General features: G+C 48.3%; 1 protein-coding gene across 1 annotated transcript in view; it reads left to right on the top strand.

Annotated features, from left to right (window-relative positions):
- EFNA2 (ephrin A2) overlaps positions 1-19,083 on the top strand; it is a 114,913-nt gene that overhangs the window by 47,625 nt on the left and 48,205 nt on the right. The gene's annotated exons all lie outside the window — the stretch shown is intronic.

Below are 19,083 nucleotides of genomic sequence, written 5' to 3'. Positions count from 1 at the left end.
AACACCCTGTTCCTTTCAAACATTACTTTCAAAGCATATTTTTAGATGGATCCCCCCTCCCGTTTTTGTGCAGTTCAGTAAAAAAGGGGAAGAGTGGAATATTCTTCGGTCTGGTCTGCTGTATAGACCCTGAAGAGGAACTTTGTAACTAATAGTTACATTAATAGTTATTCCCAAAGGACTTGTTAGAATTGACTGCATAAATGGTGACTTAAGTCATTTCAAGATCTGCTCGTCTGTAAAGAAAATATGGGGTGAGCTTCGGAGACCCTTAGAGAAAGACGTGTGTCTCTCGGTCTGCGTTTTGGTCGCCAGTCGTTCTTTTCCCCCCTTTGACCACCTTTGGCTTTGCATTTTCTTTTGGAAAAGAGGGCCCGCCAGCCACCTTTATGTCCCGGGTATACTTCCGACTGTGCCACCCTCCTTGTCGCTGTTCCTCCGGGCAAAGAGGAGAGAAAGCGTCCATCGCCTCTCCACCCTAACAAAAGACTAGATTTGTTCTTTTGAAAGGAAAAAGACAATTATAACTGTATCCAAGGGCGGGTCCCTCAGTCAGCTTTTTCTTCTGTTGTTGGTCCGTGCTGTCAAATCACCTCCGATTTAGAGTGACCGAAGGGGCGATCTCCCAAAGGTCCCTAGGTTTTGACTGACCAGGGAGTCTCCTCTTCCAGCACTATCTCTTGTTTCATTTTGCACGGTCCCAGCCGTCAAGTCGCCTCCAACTCAGGGCCAACCCTATGACCGACCCCTCTCCGAAATGTCCTCTCCTCCACGGCCCTGTTCAGCTCTTGCCAACTCAAAAGTCGTGGTTTCCTTTAGGGAGTCGATGCATCTCATATTTGGCCTTCCTCTTTCCCTGCTTCAATCCACCTTTCCCAGCAGGATCGTCTTTTCCAGAGAATCCTGCCTTCTCATGAGGTGCCCAAGGGTGGGCTGCCTCAGTTTCAAGCCTTGTTGCCTCCAGAGATGGTTCAGGCTTGGTTTGTTCTAGGACCCACTTGTTTGCCTTTCTCCTTCGAAGTAGCCAGTCGGATATTCCCCCGCTTTGCCCCTCTCAGTTCAGCCAGGCTTTCTTCGCCGTCCATACAGGCAAACGCCAGGAAGACGAGGAGAGGACGGGTGACCCCCTTTAAGTTTAGAAGAAGGGTCTCCATCAGATTCAAGACAGAAATATCAAGGTGGGCTGGGAGGGGTGATATTTGGTCTGTGGGAATTTAGCAATGAGACCGAGCATGCTCACACCTTCTGGAGAGGTTCTTAATCTGATTAGCTTTTGAATGAATGGAGAAAGTGAGAAGATTTTAAAACTGGAAGAGAAAATAAGCCAAGGAAAGAGAAGAGGGGGGTTGCTCACCGGGGAGGCAGGAGGCCCTTTGCACCCTGGTGGCTAGGGGAGATGCGAGAGATTTCGGGCTCAAGGACAAAGTGTGAGCTCATCATGTTAGAACGGCAGAGCCGGAAGGCACCCTGTGGATCATTCAGCCCAGCCCGAGTCCAGGAGGCACAGTGGGGGATTCGAACTCCCAACCTCTGGATCCGCAGCCGGAGGCCGAAACCCCCTGCGCTATTCAACATTCGTGTTGACAGGTCTCATTAATTAAGCCCAAATGGGCTCTCTACAAGGGGTAGGTCAGCGTGATGTCAACACAGCGCCGGACGGGTGCGGATCTCGGCCCTCCGGGTCTGTTGGGTTCATCAAGGGGTTGCAGCTGGTACAGGTTGCTGATTTTGCCATCTTCTGATGTCTGTCTTTAATTGGCCGAGGGTGGCTCATTTTCCACCACCCCCTTTCTCTCCAAGCACCAGGCAGCTGGTGGCCCTGCGACAGGTTTATTCCCACGGATTTTTGTTGGAGAGACGTGTGAAACTGCGCTGACATCAGAGCGGTTGTGTGTGTGTGGGGGAGATGGCGCCTGGGAAGTGCACCTGGAGTGCTTAGGTTTGGAGGGTGCAGGAAAATGGTCCAGGAAAGGTTCAAACCTGTGTGTTGTTCTTTGCATCTGGATGGGGAGTAATAAACCGCCTCCAGCTACTCCTCGCTATATATAAGGAAGCACAAAACAGTTTCTCTGCCTGCTCCCAGCACAGGCCAATTTTAGGTGACTGGAAGTTTAACAAGAGAGCTGAGGATGGACGTTTGGGAATTTATGGACAACACCTCCCATAATTCCCATAATTTGGAATGTGAGAACTTGCTTTGGTATAGGTCTAACTATTCATCCACAAGCCCGGAATCCGACCCGTGATGGGAATCCAGAATTTAGGGTCCAAAGAAAAGAGGGGGAAAAAGAGACAGCACTTAATGCCTCTGGAAAATGAGATTATTGGGGACTGAACATGGACCTTTTGCAAAGAAAGCCACCTTCTGCAACTGACTATATTCCTGGATGGATGGATGGATGGATGGATGGATGGATGGATGGATGGATGGATGGATGGATGGATGGATGGATGGATGGATGGATGGATGGATGGAAGGAAGGAAGGATGGAAGGATGGATGGAAGGATGGATGGAAGGATGGATGGATGGATGGATCTGTTGATAGGTAGAAGGAAGGAAGGAGAAGAAGAAGGAAAGAAGGAGCTGATGGATGGATAAGAGGAAGGAAGGAATTAATGATAGATGGAAGGAAGGATCTGCTGATGGGTAGAAGGAAAAAAGGAAGGAAGGAAGGATAAGAGGAAGGAAAGAAGGAATTAATGATGGATGGAAGGAAGGATCTGCTGATGGGTAGAAGGAAAAAAGGAAGGAAGGAAGGATAAGAGGAAGGAAGGATTTACGCATTCATTTTTGCTTTGTCCACTGCCACCAAATCTGCCGTTCTGCTTTTCTTCAGGCCTTGTACAAATTGGCCCAAGTTCGTCAGCCATTTTGGCGTTTGCAAAACCCAGGGCACAACCGTAATCATCAGCACCCTGACACATGGGCATCACCCCTGAAAACGCTGTTCCCAGGGATTCTCCCTCCCACCCAAACCCTGCCCATGACTGTGAAGGGCACCCGATCCCCCCAAGAGGGGCCCGTTTTTGTTCTCCGGCCTTCCAGGCTTGACTCGGAAACTTTTGTTTCAGGAGTCACCGACTTGATTTTAATTTTTTTCCCCTGTATCGATCTCGGCCTTTCTCTCCTCCTTCCCAGGAATCAATGGCCTTCCCCCCCGCTTCAATTTCGGGACAGAAAAGGCAGGTGCATAAAGAATCGTCTCTTCCCCCCCCCCCCTTACTTTGGAGAGAGAAGGTGGAGGGTGATGAGGGAGATCATCCCTCTAGCCCTTAAAGATTTCTGATATTGATCAGCTGGGAAAGTGAATAAGAGCGGACCCTCGCCGATCAATTAACCAAGTCATTAACTGTGGAAGAGTGTATGTGTTAAGTCTTATTTGAGTTGCAGAAAATGGAAAAATGAGAACAGAAGTTTATAGGGGACACCTACATGGATGAAGCCCTGCCAAGCTTGGGGGAGAGAACTTGGCAGAGTTACTTGTAATTAATTTTTATTTCAGTGCCAATCCTTAGGAGGGAAGAACGACGGATTTTAGGTCTAAACCTCTCAATTTACTTTCTAGAGAGCCCCTAAAAAGGTAGAGAAATTAACATTTTGAGCCCATTGCAAGTATTTACTTACTTATTTTGTCTATGTGTGTGTGTGTGTATTTAAAATACTTTTACCCTGCCTTTCTCTTTAAATAGCGGCTTCCATCATTAAAAGACAACATTTAAAGCTGAAATGAATGCATATGACGAGACAGACAGCTGACGTCATTAGAAGGCACTATTTAAGCTAAAAACAAAACAAAAAACAACAAAAAAGTGGAAAACACAAGTGATACCAAAACCCCAGTCAAAGTGGTTCTCTTATGACAGGATGGTTGTGCTCATTCCCTTGTAAGGATGATGGCAACTTAAATAAGGAATCAGGTCCTTCCTTTTGTGGCTGAGCTAATTTGTTTTAAAGCCTCTGTCTAATCGCAGGTCTCAATAAGGCTGGGCTAAACTGGATCCGTTCCAAAGGGGACGACAACTGGTGTGTAAATCCCATGGCTTTAATCGGTTTACTTTAGTTGGGACGTCGAAATTTGAGACTGTTATTCTCACCCCACTGGGGTTCGTTTTCCCTAAAGGGTGGAAGGAGGTCATAAATGTTGATAGCTGGTGTGTGATTCAGGCTTTTTGAAAAGTAACTAAAAGTAACTATTTTAGTGACCATAGACCATGGGTTGTTTTTGTCAGTTTTGGAGCAAGACACTCATCTTACCCGAGCAGCTTCCTCTTTTTTAAAAACATTAACCACAAGGAAGTAAAGGCCAGGAAAGGCCAGTGGCCTATCTGGTCAGAAACTGCCTTCGGAGAGAATTCTGGAAGTCAAAATCTAAAGGATCTAAGGCACCCTTAGTAGAAGCAGTGGCCAGAGGGGTGGGTGGGAAATCTGCAGAAATTAATAATAAAAAATGTTTTGCATTTTCCGAAAATTTGCGTCTTGTTGAAAAAAACACACACACAAGCATTGGCATCAAAATGCACATTTCTTGAACCAAAGTCACTACGCCTTCCCAAATACGTTAATTTACGGGAACTCTCAAAGAGATAGCTGTCTTAGTCTGTCCTGTCCTAGCAGCTGAAACCGAAAGAGAAATAAATTAGGTGAAAACGTCGTGGTACTTTCAAGGAATAATTGTTATATTTTACTGTGAGCTTTCGGGGACCTGCTGTGATGGCTTCTTCAGACATTGGAGGTGGGAGGAAGACACTGCACAGTAAAACATTCGTGGTAGACACAGTGGCGTGAGAGCGAAGACTTCAGAACTTCTTTGTCCCCGGGAGAGCAAAATAAGCAAATATTTACATCTCTACTTCCAACGTAGCTGAATTTTAAAAAGCTAATTTTAGCAGAATGAAGCGATGGATGCTGTCGATGCCCAGACAGCTGAAATTTAGAGTTCGACACTTTCTGGGTTTTGAATTCTTAAAACCTCCGCTCCTTTCCACTGAATTTGCACAGGGGTTCATAAATTGGGAGAAGTTCTTCAAAAACCGGAATGAAGATTTCCTCTCTGCTTCCGGGGGGGAGGGGGGAAATGGTAAGAAAGTGCCTGCTGGTGAGTGATGGAGGCACTTTTCCATACATGACGCGGTGTATACAGGAGAAAAGGACCATTTTGAAGAGGGAGGAGAAAAGGCAAAAGCGAAACTCACAGAGTCGGAAAATAAGATCCCCTCCCACTAAAAAAAGCACAATGAAGCAGAGAAGCAAACACAGTTATTTGGAAGAAGGAGGGGTCTGGAGAAGGAGGAGGAAATAAGGCTGATTCAATCTGGAGGCTGTCAGATCTGCTAGTTGAGCAGTTATTTTGGGGGTACACAGAGGCCCACAGGATTACGGGGAGGAACGGAGGGGGGAGAGAGTCGGTGACGGGGGCCCAGGTGGCCGTCCAGGAGCTGTGCGCAGGATTCGAACTCTTGCTTCTCTCCAGAGCTAGCTGGAGACGACCTGAATCTTTTTCTCCCGTTTTAATCCCAAAAGTTATTGGTCTGGGGAGCCATGCGCTTGATGGAGCCCTGGCTGAAACCAGGGGTGAAGCTAGCGCAAGACTTCTGTAGATCGGTTTCCTTTCTCGGTCTTCTACCTTCTTCTCTACCCACTACGCCATACTGTGCTTCACTCAATTTCCCCATCAGGCTAAATGAAAATTGAGAACAAAGGAGTGGCGTGCTCCCTCGGGGACTCCCCCATCAGATTGGTAGGATTCACATCAGTGTCAACCCGGTGGCGGGGTCTCAGCCCCTTGGGTGGCGTCCATAAAGTTCGGATCCAAACCTGGAGTGGGTTTGCTGCCTTCCCCAGGCAAAATGGGTGTCCCTGCTTTCTGTCGGATTGACCTATCGTTCCCTAATGGATACAGCGCATCTGCTTTCACCAGGGCCAGCCGCCGTTTGCTGGATTATATCAAGGTCAAAGACGTAGGTGGAGAACAGCCCAAGCCCAGAACCCCGAAGCTGCAAAATGAAGAAGGCATCCCAGCCGGAAAAGCATGCGCTTTGGGTTTCGAGTGATCGTAAATCTGCCACGTGTTCCTCTCCGCCCTTCCTTCTGTTGGGCTGGGATGGTAACCACTAGGCTCTGGTTCCTTCCTCCTCGATACGGATCAAACCCACCTGGAGCCTTGCCCCAAAGAAGATAAATCGGGACACCCCTAACTTGGGGGAAGCAGCCCCCAAGAAGCACAAAACAAATGATTCGGCCTTTCTACCCACCCCGATCTCATGTCCTTTCTGTTTAAGCCCGGTTACGAGCAAGGCATCCCTGGTTTTAAGCCTAAATGACATTTTTTGGGGGGAGGGCAAGGGTTGCAATAACGGCGAAGTTCTTTGCCCTACAGATGCACTCCCTGCACCGAAACCGCCGGCTCCTCCCAACCCGGCCGGCGAGAAGCTCCTTCAGTCAATACCGGTTCTATTTTTCATTACTCCCTGGAAATGTGGCCTCTCGAAGCTCATCCGTCATTCAATTACACCCCAGTTCAGGCCTATCATACACGTGTCATAAAGTTCCTCAGATCTGAACCGCTGTTAATTTTCTGCGCCGTCCCGGGGGGAGTCCCGGAACGTGATCGGAAAGTAACGAGGCGAGCTGAGGGCATGCCGGGTACGGAGAAGCAACTGGGGAGTTGAGCCGAGCTACAGATGAAGCAGGTGAGGAAGAGGGGGTGTGTGCATGGATTTGGAAAAAAAAAAAAGAAAGAGAGAGAGAGACAGAGGGAAAAAAACTCAACTTGGTTTTTATAACCATATCTGGGTTTTGCAGACTTGCGGCGGCTAGTCACCAGATCCCTATTTTTCTAGAATCCTACATTTTTGCTTTTGATAGGAGGGTTGGGTTATGGAGAGATTGTGTGATGTTCGTTGTGAACCATTCGTAGATTCTCAGTGACAATTTGAAGGGGCTCAACAGCCACAAAGTAGAAGAGGGTTTCTGGGTGTTTGTGGGCATTTTTTTTCCCATAGCATGGGTGCATTTTACCAGGGATGCTGGCAAGTCCCAAGTTTGAGCCCGAGTCTTCAGGACAGAGACCTGAGTTTGAGTCTAGAGTTGCTTGGGGCTCCAACCTCTGGCGTTGCAGCCAGAGACCTAAACCCTGAGCTACCCAACCAGCTAAATTCCTGAACCCTAATTTGGATGTTTCACATCATCATCATTGTCCTAGAATGGCAGAGCTAGAAAGGACCCTATGAATCATTGAGTCCAGCCCAAGGAGGCACTGTGGGGGATTCGAACTCGTAACTCTGCAGCCAGATACCTAAACCACTGAACTATGCAGCAGTTTGTGGCTGCCACCCCTCTGCACCGCTTGGGGGGATTGGGCTACTCCAGAACTCCCCATGTAGCATTCTGGGTATTGTAGTCCAGGAAACACAACTTGGATTGGCAAGGGAGAAGTCCTAGATGAGTCGATCAGACTGACAAGCATGCTGAGTGGCGGGGGCTTTTATAGCACCTGGTGGGCTCGGATTGGCCGAGGGGAAGTCAGCTGACAGGATGTTCCCTAGAACTACAACCTCGCGGGCACTCTCAAAGTTTGGATGCAGCAAAAGCGCAAAGACCCTGATTGTTGACAACACCCACAGACTCCACCCTGCAACCCAACACCACACAGCGTACCCCAAGGTGGAATGATGGAAAGCCTTCTCCTTTCACCAAGGAAATAATGGATGGCGCATTCATTAAACCATGCCTCTCCATCTCCGATTCTCCTGGGACTGACTCACAGACATTCCCAGAGTTGGAAAAGGCTGGTGTTTCAACATTATACAGTACTTGATCCAAGACTCTCATGGGTTGACACCTTCGTGTCTGTGGGCCCATACACACTGGCGAATAGCTTGCTATATGGATCACTGAGAGCATGCTTTGGACTGGGGGGGGAAGACCCCATCCTCCTGTGTTTCAACTCAGTACGATCCCTCCTTTCCATTTAAGAGCCGTCCCACACTTTTCCAATGCAAGGATTAGGGCATGCATTCTTTTTTGGCGCTGAGTTCAAGGATCTTTTCAGCAGGGGCAGGACTGCAGCCAATTTCACCATGTAGACAAGCCATGTATTGTCAGGGACCCATCTCCTCCAGAGTTCTGTATAGCTTTTGAGGATGGCGTTGTCTCCCCAAGCTGCGAACCACCCTTGTCTTGAGACAGAGCTCACCACCACATCAATGCCCCCCAGCTGAGGCTTCCTTTCTTGTCAATTCATCTGTTAACTCCTATTGACTTAAACATGAAGAGCTGAAGCGATATATATTCTCTCTCTCGCTCTCTCTCGCTTTTGCACTGAGGAGATTATCAGCATGATTGAAGCATGCAGGTTGAATTTGCTTCTTGCACTCCGTTTCCCACTGATCAAATTAGGGAGGAACGCTTTTGACAGCAGATTTGGAAAGAAAGGGGGGAGGGAGAGTGGGAATCAAGCGGAGGGCGACATATCCCCATTGTTTGTATCTTAGATTTCTTCCGAATTATGGCTTTGGAGGTTGACATAATTATCTGTGCAAACGAAGGACCCCTCCCCATCACCCCCTCGACCGTGTCCAGGGAGGCTCCCCCCCCCGGACTCCAGGCCGAGACTGATAATAATCCACGTCATAATCGCAAAACACACAAAGCAAATGAAAACCATATTTTTCCCCCTCCCCAAATGAATGTTGAAAAATTGAAATGCCGAGTCAAACCAGCGTGCGGCCGTTGACACCGCGGTCATGAACAGCGTTCCCTGTAATGGAAGCGCTTTATCCGTATCATATCCGCCAAGATGGACTTATTCCGAGAGCAAATAATTTACTCCAGGGAAAGAGACGGGGGAAGAGCGAGGGAGGGAGAGACGCAAATTGAATTTATCTTCTGCTTGCCAAACAAGTATGGGAAAATCCGAGTGGCATCAAACCTCCATAAATCACGACTCGCTCATCTTTTGTGCTGTTGCAGCCACATGGGAGTTTTGCCGGCCTCCGAAGCAGGCTCAGTTTTAGCCAACACTTAAACCTGGAAGCTGTTTTCAGCACTTTGAGATACACCTGGAATAGATTCCTTTTTTCCCCTACCTGTTTTCACATTTCTTCCAGTGTGATCCATTCACATATTTACGGCTTTTAAGTCTGTATCCACAGTGAGGTTTCTCATGGCACAGTCATGCTGGATTTAGGGGGTGCACCGTTGTCCCCCACGCTCACCGAGTGATGCCTTGTTTTCTTCCTATCTTTTTCCTTCCTATTTGATGGTCAAAGTAACCCTGCAAGGTGGGTGGGCCAGATCACTCAGGGGTTTAGGTTTCTGGCTGCGGAACCAGAGGTTGGGAGTTTGAATTCTCCTTGGGCCTCCTTGATAAGGGCTAGACTAGATGATCTAGAGGGTCCCTTCCAGCTCAGCCATCCTAAGATGATGATGATGATGATGATGATGATGTGAAATATCCAAATTAGTGTTCAGTAATTTAGTTAGCTGGATAGCTCAGGGATTTAGGCATCTGACTGTGGAGCCAGAAGTTGGGAGTTCGATTTCTGCTTGTGCCTCCTTGATAAGAACTGGACTTGATGATCTAGAGGGTCCCTTCCAGCTTAATCTACCCCCTAGTTTTTATGCCTTGAAAAGAGTATCTTGTGTTTGTCCACACTGGTTTAATGCCCTTCCCACTGAATTTCTATTTTGTACACTTTGGCAATGTGTGTGTGTGTGTCTGTTTTCTGGAATATACAGAACGAAGCAAGTCCGCCAAACCTCAGAGTAAAATTAAATATTCTTGCACAATTCTTTGGACTTTTGCCCATCATGTCATTTTTATTTCTGCTTTTCTTTTATTTTAATTACTATTTTTGCCTGGTGGCAAAAGCTGGCCTTGTGGTTTGTTTTCTGGTCAATTGACTGTAAAGCTCTACTGGATAAAGGGTCAGATTCTTGGGAGACCTGGGTTCGAATCCCTGCGTGGCCCCTTGGAAACCATTGAAGGGGGTAACCATGGGCAACCCCTTTCCAAATATCTCACATGTCTTGAAAACCTTGTTAGGATCGCCGTATGTTGGGAGCCACCTGGGGGCATGTAACAACGCAATGCAACAAAACTACTGGTGAAACGGCTCTTCTCTCTCTCTCTCTCTCTCTCTCTCTCTCTCTCTCTCTGTGTGTGTGTGTAGGAGGCATGGCTCCTTTCAAGGTTAAAGCTGGAACTCTGTGTGCTGCAGAGTTCAAGCCTCCGACCTCCATTTTGTCATACAAAGACAGGGTGAGTATCCAGAGGATCCCAGAAAGACCATATGTCTATTTTTTAAAAATATTGATAAAATAAGACAAAGGTGACCCAAACACACCCAAATCCAGTCCTCGCTACCCTGTGGGGTTTCTTTTCCATTAGCTGTCCACGCGTCTGGCCTTGATCTATGCTGGTTGGGCCAAATGATGTTTGCTAGGGAGGTCAGGGGCGTGGGGAAGGGCAGCCAACTCTCCCGACCTCTTTTCCTTGATTGTCGAGTTTAACCTGCTGGCGCTCAAACACGCCACCCATGCCCGGGAATACCACAAAGGTCTCTTTTATGTGCAAATCAGCTTGAGAGATTCTTTCTCCCCCGTTTCACCCCCCCATGCACTTATTTTCTTTTTCTTTTTTTTTCCTAAAGGGAGGTGGGGGTAAAATCTTTGACAAAGTATGTGCTCTGTTTACATAAGTCTAGGCCCGGGTCCTCTGGAGAGGGTCGCTGACAGAACTGGCAGGAGATGTTAAGAAGATCTTACACCACTGATCTTTGCTTTGCCAGAGGCTGTCAGAGGCAGCCGGAGGAACAGAGGGCACACAAGGGGGTTGCGGGGCAGCTTGGCTTATGGCTCTCATGTATTTGGAAAAAGAACCCCAACACACACACACACACACACACACACACACCGGAGATATTTAGGGACGAGAGATGCCCAAGAGAAGCGTTTGTGGTAACCTTTCCCCATTTCGGCACATCGCCCGAAGGCCCATCCAATTTTCTCTCTCTTTCAAATCATGAGCGGTCTTGCCCGAGTGGGCGTGGGCAGAGTTGACACAGCCTGGCCTTCCTCGGAAGGAAGGTGTAGGGCCTCAAAAACAGCCAGCTGGAGACACGAGCGAGGGAGGCGCCTCGGAGAGGAAGCCATCATTACAACGTCACGAGATCATGGTTGGGTGATGGTAGACGCCTAGAAATCCGTCGGACTCCGGGGATGGCTTACCTGCGTGTAGTGATGGGGCCATCTGTGACATCAGAGTGAGTTGGCTCCTCATGGCAGGTGGCCAATGGTTCCGTAGTTGGCTTTGTTACTGGGTGGGCAGGATATAAATGTCAATCAATCAATTAATCAATCAATCAATCATTGTCCTACCCCTGCAAAGATGTACACCTGTCACATTGAAAGAAACACACCCAGCGGTGAAAGCAGACGGGGCCTTTTTCCTGCTGACACCCTGCGTCCGCCATGCCCTCTCTCTGAAACGGCCATCAGCCTTATTGAGGTCTCGCTGCCTGGCTCATCTCTTTCTCAGCCAGATTGCCGGATGAGTCAGCTCCACTGGATTCTCACAGCTGCCTGCTTTTCTCTTTCCCTTCCGTTTCGGGAAGGATTCGGTTTTGGAGCCGGACCCAACCGTCCCAGTCATTCCGTTCCGGAGACGGCACGGGCCAACATGCAGGCCGGTTGACTTTCCTTGTGCGTTGATTTTGTAAACTGGCAACCTCTGCTTTGTATCTGGGGTGTGAATGGCACTGGATTGCCTCCGAAGAACTTGGAAACCTTCTGAAGCCCCCCCGCTTAGCCTCTAAACCAAATCGGGGACCTGCGCACGTCATCATTTCTCACTGTCGTTTTTTCAGGCTAAAGATGGGAGGTGACACCGTTGCACAGTTGAAAATTGGACACAAATGGGGGGACAGCTGGAATGGCCGCCCCACGGACTGTGTCCCCCGCCGGCCCCTTGCGCCCCTCCTGTGGAGGGGACAGGTGGCCGGCGTGTTGCCCACCGTAGGAGGCACCCTGAAACCCTTCCATGTGGATGCCGATTACGCCAGCCAAGCTTTTTGGCTGTGTTTTCCGGTGATTTGACGCAGGGGGATGACTGGAAATGTGGGGTGGACGCAAGCCAAACACGAGCCGCTCCGTCGGGGGCCAGGAAGGGGTACGTATCTGAGAGGAAGAAGGAAAGGTGGGGAAGGTCACCACGTCTCCCAGAATAATCCCAACCGTCAGGTCCATCTCATCCTCGGAGGCCTTAAAATGGGCCAAAAAGAAAAATAATTGTCCCACAATTAAAATTAAAAAAGAAGCTGAAAGGGGCAATTATTCTTCAGTTTGACTTTGGTCTGGTTTAGGGAATCTGGCTGCAGAACCCGAGGATGGGAGTTCGAATCCCCCACTGGGCCTCCTTGACAGGGGCTGATGATCCCTACAGGGTCCCTTCCAGCTTTGCAGTGCTAAGATGATAATGATGATGATATTTTTGTTTTGTTTTGGGAGGGATGTGGCCCCCACCATGCAGAACCGGATGCTCTCAAGAAACTCCAAATATGAGATAGATAGATCAAGGACGTCCTTGATTTAGTGTGGGTCAGAGTTGCGGCTTTAATAAGAATTGCACATACACCCTGACATAGATTGAGGAAAAAACAGGTTGTAAAGGCATATAATCCAGAGACGGCCCCAGCCTTTTCCGATGCACCTGCCTCCGGACTGCCTGAATGACAACTTCCATCATCCTCATCCCAGTGGTTGGGGATGATGGTGTTGTAGCCATAAACATCTGGAAGGTGTGTGGTCTTGCACATCTGTTCTGCATCCTTTGCCAGCCTGTCAGTGGTCCCGGGCACAACGTCATCCTGAGAACTAGAGACATCCTGAGAACTAGAAACTTGGGTGCTTTGAATATGTTTTGGTGTTGCTTATGTTTCCCATTTTCCTGAAGTATTTCTTTGATCCTTTGTTAGTATTTATATACTTACTGTTGTTAGCTTTAAACATTGTCTTTCCATGATGTAAGCCACCCGGGGTCTTCCTTAAAGGAGAAAGGCGGAGGTAAATCTATTTTAAATAATCAATGGAAACGGAAAATTCCAGGTTAATGATGAAAGCAGAAGTGTCCATTTTTGTAACGAAAGAAAAATACAGATGGGGCAAAGCAGCAGGATCCTGGATGGGGAGTCTGAACATTGGCAGGTGACGTCCACGTAAACTGGGAAAAAAAATGACCAGATTCATTAGCACGTGCCTACTTGGGTCATGTCATTTACCGGCGATTATTGATTAGTTTCGGTGTTCAGCTAGCAAGCTTCAGTGTTAATGAAGGTGCAAATTACAAGGATCCTGTGTGGCTCCACAGGGAGTTTGGGTTGATCACACTTCTGCGCTTTCCCTGACATCGGCATCGGGTTGACATGAACCGTTCTGGCATTTTCCTGGCGAGGTTTCGCCGCTTGAGCATTGACCTAAATAGGGCGAGGTAGAAGTTGGCATCGTTCCTGTTTGGGACTGACAAGAACTACAATGTCCATCCCTCCCACCAGCAGGGTCCAAAGGGCAAGGGAGATAGGAATTGTGATTCCCAAACCTCCTGCTGAATGGCCGGCTTTTACAATAGACCTCAGTCAAGACCTCGTTTTTATTCTGTACTTTAGGACTTAAATAAATAGATATCTAGAATAATGAGATGTGGCGGCTGCCTGCTTTTAAAACGTTGGCTTCATGGTTGATCCCAAATTCTGGTGGAGGTTTTACAACCTCACATGCTGCTGGAGCTTTGAGTGGCAGGGTGGGGCTTTTCTGGGCAGGGGTGATTGTCAATCTAGCCAGGAGTAACCAATTATTCCTTCCCTGTCTCTGAATTCCAAGAGAGTCCCACCTCTTGGCTGAGTCTTCCCTTTCCCTCTCTCTATTGGAAGTCAGCCTGTTTGTTCAGTTCACTGTTGATCTGTTCTCAGCTGTAAGTAGCGGAAGATTAATTCTTTCTCCTACAAATGTCTCAGCGTGAGCTACTGAGACCCTAAGTGTTAGCTTTAATATATATCTTCCTTAAGACCCATTCTTTCTGCTGGGTTTGTTGGCTTAAATTATACCCACTTTTTCTTTTCACGACCTCGAGTGCTCGATGCTTCTCTTCCCTGCTTTCTTCTCACAACTGTCCTGCAAGGTGGGCCTGATTGAGGGGGAAAAGGAGAAAGACGGGCCCCAAAATTGCCCCAGTCAATGTCCAGGTTTGGTCCTGAAGTCTCACCATTATACTGCACTGTCTCCCCCGCCTGAAAGGCAAAAAGTGCCAGGTGTGGCTTTCCCCCTGACCTCCTTCCCAGCTGATCTCAAGCCTCCTTTTCCTGGCCCACTTTTTTTTACCAGCCACCGCTTTTTAATTTTTCTGCTGCTGTTCCCGTCGGGGGTCTTTTGCGCCGTTTCCCCTCTCTCTGCTCTGAGCCTCCGCCAACTCAAAGCCACCAAAGTAATTTTTGAAGCCTGATAAGAAAGACGAGAATCAGAAAAAAAGAAAAAGGGAAATGGGTCCCGGGTGCGTCCTCTTTGCTGTTTGCTCACGCGGGCGGCCAGGGCCGAGGTGGGAGCGCATGGCGAGGAAGCAGTCAGCCGTCCTGGTCTCTGAATGCTCTCAAGACAACACACTCATCTGATAAGCGGTGTGCCCTCAACCGTACCTATTAATTTAGATTTCGAACAGGGGGCCATGGCGGTGGAGATGATGGGCAGAAAAGGCAGGCAAGCAAAGTGACTTTTGAGCACTCCGACATGTTGAGGGGGGGCAGGCAGGCCCGTCCATTCCGTGTTTCAGCCTGAAGTTTACGTCTGCTGTCCAGGGTGCTGAATGCCATCCTGCAGGGTATCGCTGTTTGTGTGTTGAAGGGCCCCCCCAAAATTCAAAGCTTGAGCCCTCTCTGAGCCGTGAACCTCACGGGGTGGACCAGGGCCCGGCCACGTCATCTCTCCACGTGGATTTGCTCCTAAAGGTGGCTGTGAGCTCGAAAAAGGCGGAAGGAAGACCATCCGCCTTGCCTTGATCTCACAAATACAATCATTCCCGAATGGGAGGTCCCCTGATGTTCAGCTTATCCCTCCCGACCTCGGGGAATCTGCTCCGGCTTTTAACCTGAACTTTAAAGAGCTTCTCCAAGCAACTTTGCAGCTCCTCCAGCCTCCATTAACCCATCAAATTGACCAGGTCACCTTAAGCAAGCCATCTTTCACTCACTGCACGGCCAGCCTCACAGGGTTGTTATGAGGGCCAAAGTGGAGAGGAAAAGCTTCGAAAAATAACTGCCATCATCATCATCTTATAACTGCAGGGCTAGAAGGGACCCTTGGGGTCATCCAGTCCAGCCCCTGTCAAGGAGGCCCCGTGGGGGATTCGAACTCCCAACCTCTGGCTCCATGACTGGATATCTTGACCCCTGAGCTAGCTGGCGGGTACATCACCCGTTTTCTGAGATGAAAAAACACCCCCATTAAAAAAACTGGGGATTGGGAGTCATTACACCCCAGCCGATCCTGGGGGTCCCTGATTCCTTTTGCTTTGAGAAAGGGGCTCCACGAGCAACCCAGAGCGCCCTCCCCGGCACGTCTCCGGGGTGAATCCCGGAAGCTTTGGCTGTCAGGAAGGATCCTTCGGGCTCTGACGGCCGGTGCGCCGCTGACCTGTCAAGTCGCATTAGCGCCGAACCGCCTCTCCTCCCCACCCCCCGACTCTATAGAGCCTGTTGGAGGGATGACAGAGTACTATCGTGGAGGAGGAAGGCGCAAAAGAGAGATTTGGAGCAGACACAAATACTGTACTGATAGGAAGGCGGCCAGATCTGCCTGGGTGATGCTGAGCATGGGCCGGGAAGGCGCTTGGCCTTGCCTTTAGGGGTGTGTGTCCCCCAACTCTAACAATTAAGAAGTTTTTTTTCCCTGCTATTCTGCTGAAATCCAGGTTCCTGTCCCTCGAGCCTAGGATGACATGTCCTGCCCTCTAGGATGATCGAGGACCGATCCTGCCCTTCCTCTCTGGAGGACCACTTTTCAGGTCTCTGAAAAGCACTCTCCTCTCTCCCCTTAAGTCTTGTTTTCTCAAAGCTAAACCTGCCCAGTTCTTTCCATCCTTCCTCACTGGTTCCCAGTTCTCCTGATCCTCGGGGTTGTCTTCCTCTGAACGGGCTCCAAATCCATGATTAAAGGAGAGCTACCCTGCCCTTTTATTTATTTATTTAGGTGATCTTAAACCGAGTTTGGAAACAACGCCTGAGAAAGGGTTGATTGATTTATTCTTTTTATTTATTTAAAATATTTCTTACCACGCCATTCTCCTTCAAAAGGACCCAAGCCACTGACAGCCATTAAAAGATCATATTTAGAAGCTAAGAACAGGAAGTAGAACAACGGAGAGCTCAAGAAAGAAGCTAACCTGGTCTGAGAACAAGGGGATACGACAGAGGGAAAGTTACTTAATGAGTGCACATGAAGTTACTTTACATCGCGTAAGGAGTAAAGTTTCCAGTTACTTTCTGAAGCACCCTTTTAAGGACATTTTAAAGGCATTTTAGTAGCCCTTTTTTCACCTGTCATTTTTCCTGTCTGATGCCTTCCGCAGATCGCTCCTTAAACGCTCTTATTTTTCAAAAGTAACACAAATTACAGAAAATATACTGTAACAGGCTCTGTGACAAATCATGAGGCAGATTCCTTCCTGAACACTCGCTCCAGCAAGGGACAGGGAAAGTAACTTTCCAAATTGCCCGTGTTCACGGGAACACTGAAAAATCTACTTTGGCACCAAATAATAACAATAACAATACTTTTAGACTACATTTCCCATTTTCCTCCATGCTGGCCGGAGTGTGTGTGTGGATTTTGGGCATTGATGTCCGTTAAGGTAAGTTCTCTGCGCTGCGGGCTTCGTCTGCTCCCTTTGCATTGGTTTCCCTGCGCAGTTGCAATCTTTCTCCTCTTCGATCTTAAATCTTCGTTCGGGGGCCCAAGAACGAAGTATTTTTCCAGCAAAGCAATGAGAATTCCCCCCTCCCATTCTATGGTACTTAAGACACCCCCTTCCTGTCACTTCCACCCCCAATTCTTGCAGATCCCCCCCAACTCAAAATCGCATCAGTTCTCCCATTCATTTCTGTTAAAATCCCCTAATACTGCTTCATTCAGGGGGCTGATAATATATTTTTATAGCAATTCTTTGGTTTCCTGACCTCTTTTAAACAGCCTCGCACTCCCCGCCCCCCCTTTCCGATTCAACACTCAAATGCAAATTCCTTCTGTCCCTGAAGAAATTTCAAGAGAGGAACTGACACGGATTTTTAATTCCTATTTCTTAAAAGGCGGACACACACACACACACACACTCTCACTCTCTCTCTCTCTCTCTCTCTCTCATACATACAGCCTAAAACCTAATCCTTTTCTTCATTCTCACTCTGTGTTCACTATCCACATGGGTGTTAGATTGTCTGACGAATTTTCGGAATTCGGAGAGGCAGCGTGGGCTAGTGCTTAGAGGTTTGAATTGGCACTTAGGAGGGGTTAAGTCTCCCCCAGGGTGTGGAAATTCACGGAGTGGGGGGGCGCACCTCAATGGTGTTTTTCCTGATCTTACCCTCTCACCTAATCTGGACGGCCAGAAAGATGAACAAGGGGGGGTCCTAGAGCAAATTAAGCCTGAAGCCTCTCAGGAGGCATAATAATAATAATAATAATAATAATAATAATAATAATAATAATAATAATAATAATAATAATAATAATAATAATAATAATAATAATAATAATAATAATGAGGAGGAGGAGGAGGAGGAGGAGGAGGAGGAGGAGGAGGAGGAGGAGGAGGAGGAGGAGGAGGAGGAGAAATGGAGGTGGTCCTTCTTGGGGCACCTCCAGAGAAAGCAGGATTCGCTGGAAGAGACCATTGTACTGGCAAAAGGAGAAGTCAGCAGGAAAAGAGGAAGGTTGGATGTGAAAGGGACAGGTCCCCTTGAGGAAACCACAACTTTTGAGTTTGCAAGAGCTGAGCAGGGCGGTGGAGGACAGGACATTTTGGAGGACGCTGGTTGGGTCGCCATCCGTTGGCGGTCACTCAACCTTTTAGAGCAACACAAACCTATTTATCGATGTGTTTGTGACATTAGCTCTGTGCCCCAAAAAATCTTATCCCCACCTCCCGCATACCCTTGGGGGTAGACTACGATGTTCTGAATTCGTCGTTCTTCCTTTTGATGCGAAACACTTGCATTCCAATGTTTTCGTCCTTCCAAATCTCCCGAATGTCGTCCCCTCCTGGAGAGCTCTCTGTGCACAGAGAGGCGTGAGCCAGAATCCGGTGGCTGATTTACTCTTACACAAAGGAAACAGCGTCAGGGGCAGGCCTGAGGCCAGGAAGTGGCTCGGGGGCCAATTCGTGCATAAGATAAATACGAATTGTGTGCCATCAAGTTAATTCTGACTTACAGCGACCCTTTCTAGGAATTTCCAGATAGAAGACTCAGAAGTGTCTTCCCATTCCCTTCCTCTAGGGGGCACCCTGGGATGATGGTGCAGCGCGTGCCCAAGGCTCCCCAGGCTGGCTCTTCTCCCAGGAGGTACCGTGGGGATTCGAACTCACCACCTCTGACTCTGCAGCCAGAAACTGAATCCACCGAGCCGGTGGATTACATCGACATAGCCATCAGTAGAGGAAGACACGAAAGGAAGTACATTCAAGCTGATGCTTCCCTGGGGCCCACTCGTTAGAGTTGTTCCCTACAAATGTTGGCAACTAAGACGACACACCGCCCCGCAGCTTGGGGGTTCATTGGCTTCCTTGTTCTGTAAAAGATCCCGAACCGACAGACATTGTGACGCCGATTTCTCTTTTTCTCTGTCTTTCCATCATTCCTTCCCTCCCACCTTCCCTTTCCTTAATTTAATTTTTTAAATTAGTTTATCCTCCATCTCACGTTCCGTAGCTGTTGCAGTTATTATTATTGTGTGTGTGTGTGTGTGTTTTCCCGAGCCCCACAATCAAGCAACCTCATTAACACAGATCAAAAGGAGCCGTTAATGATTTATAAAGGTGCAG

The sequence above is a fragment of the Pogona vitticeps genome, chromosome 7 (genome assembly GCF_051106095.1).
Source record: "Pogona vitticeps strain Pit_001003342236 chromosome 7, PviZW2.1, whole genome shotgun sequence".
In the NCBI taxonomy this organism is placed as follows: domain Eukaryota; kingdom Metazoa; phylum Chordata; class Lepidosauria; order Squamata; family Agamidae; genus Pogona; species Pogona vitticeps.
This window is presented reverse-complemented; position numbering and strand designations above follow the sequence as displayed.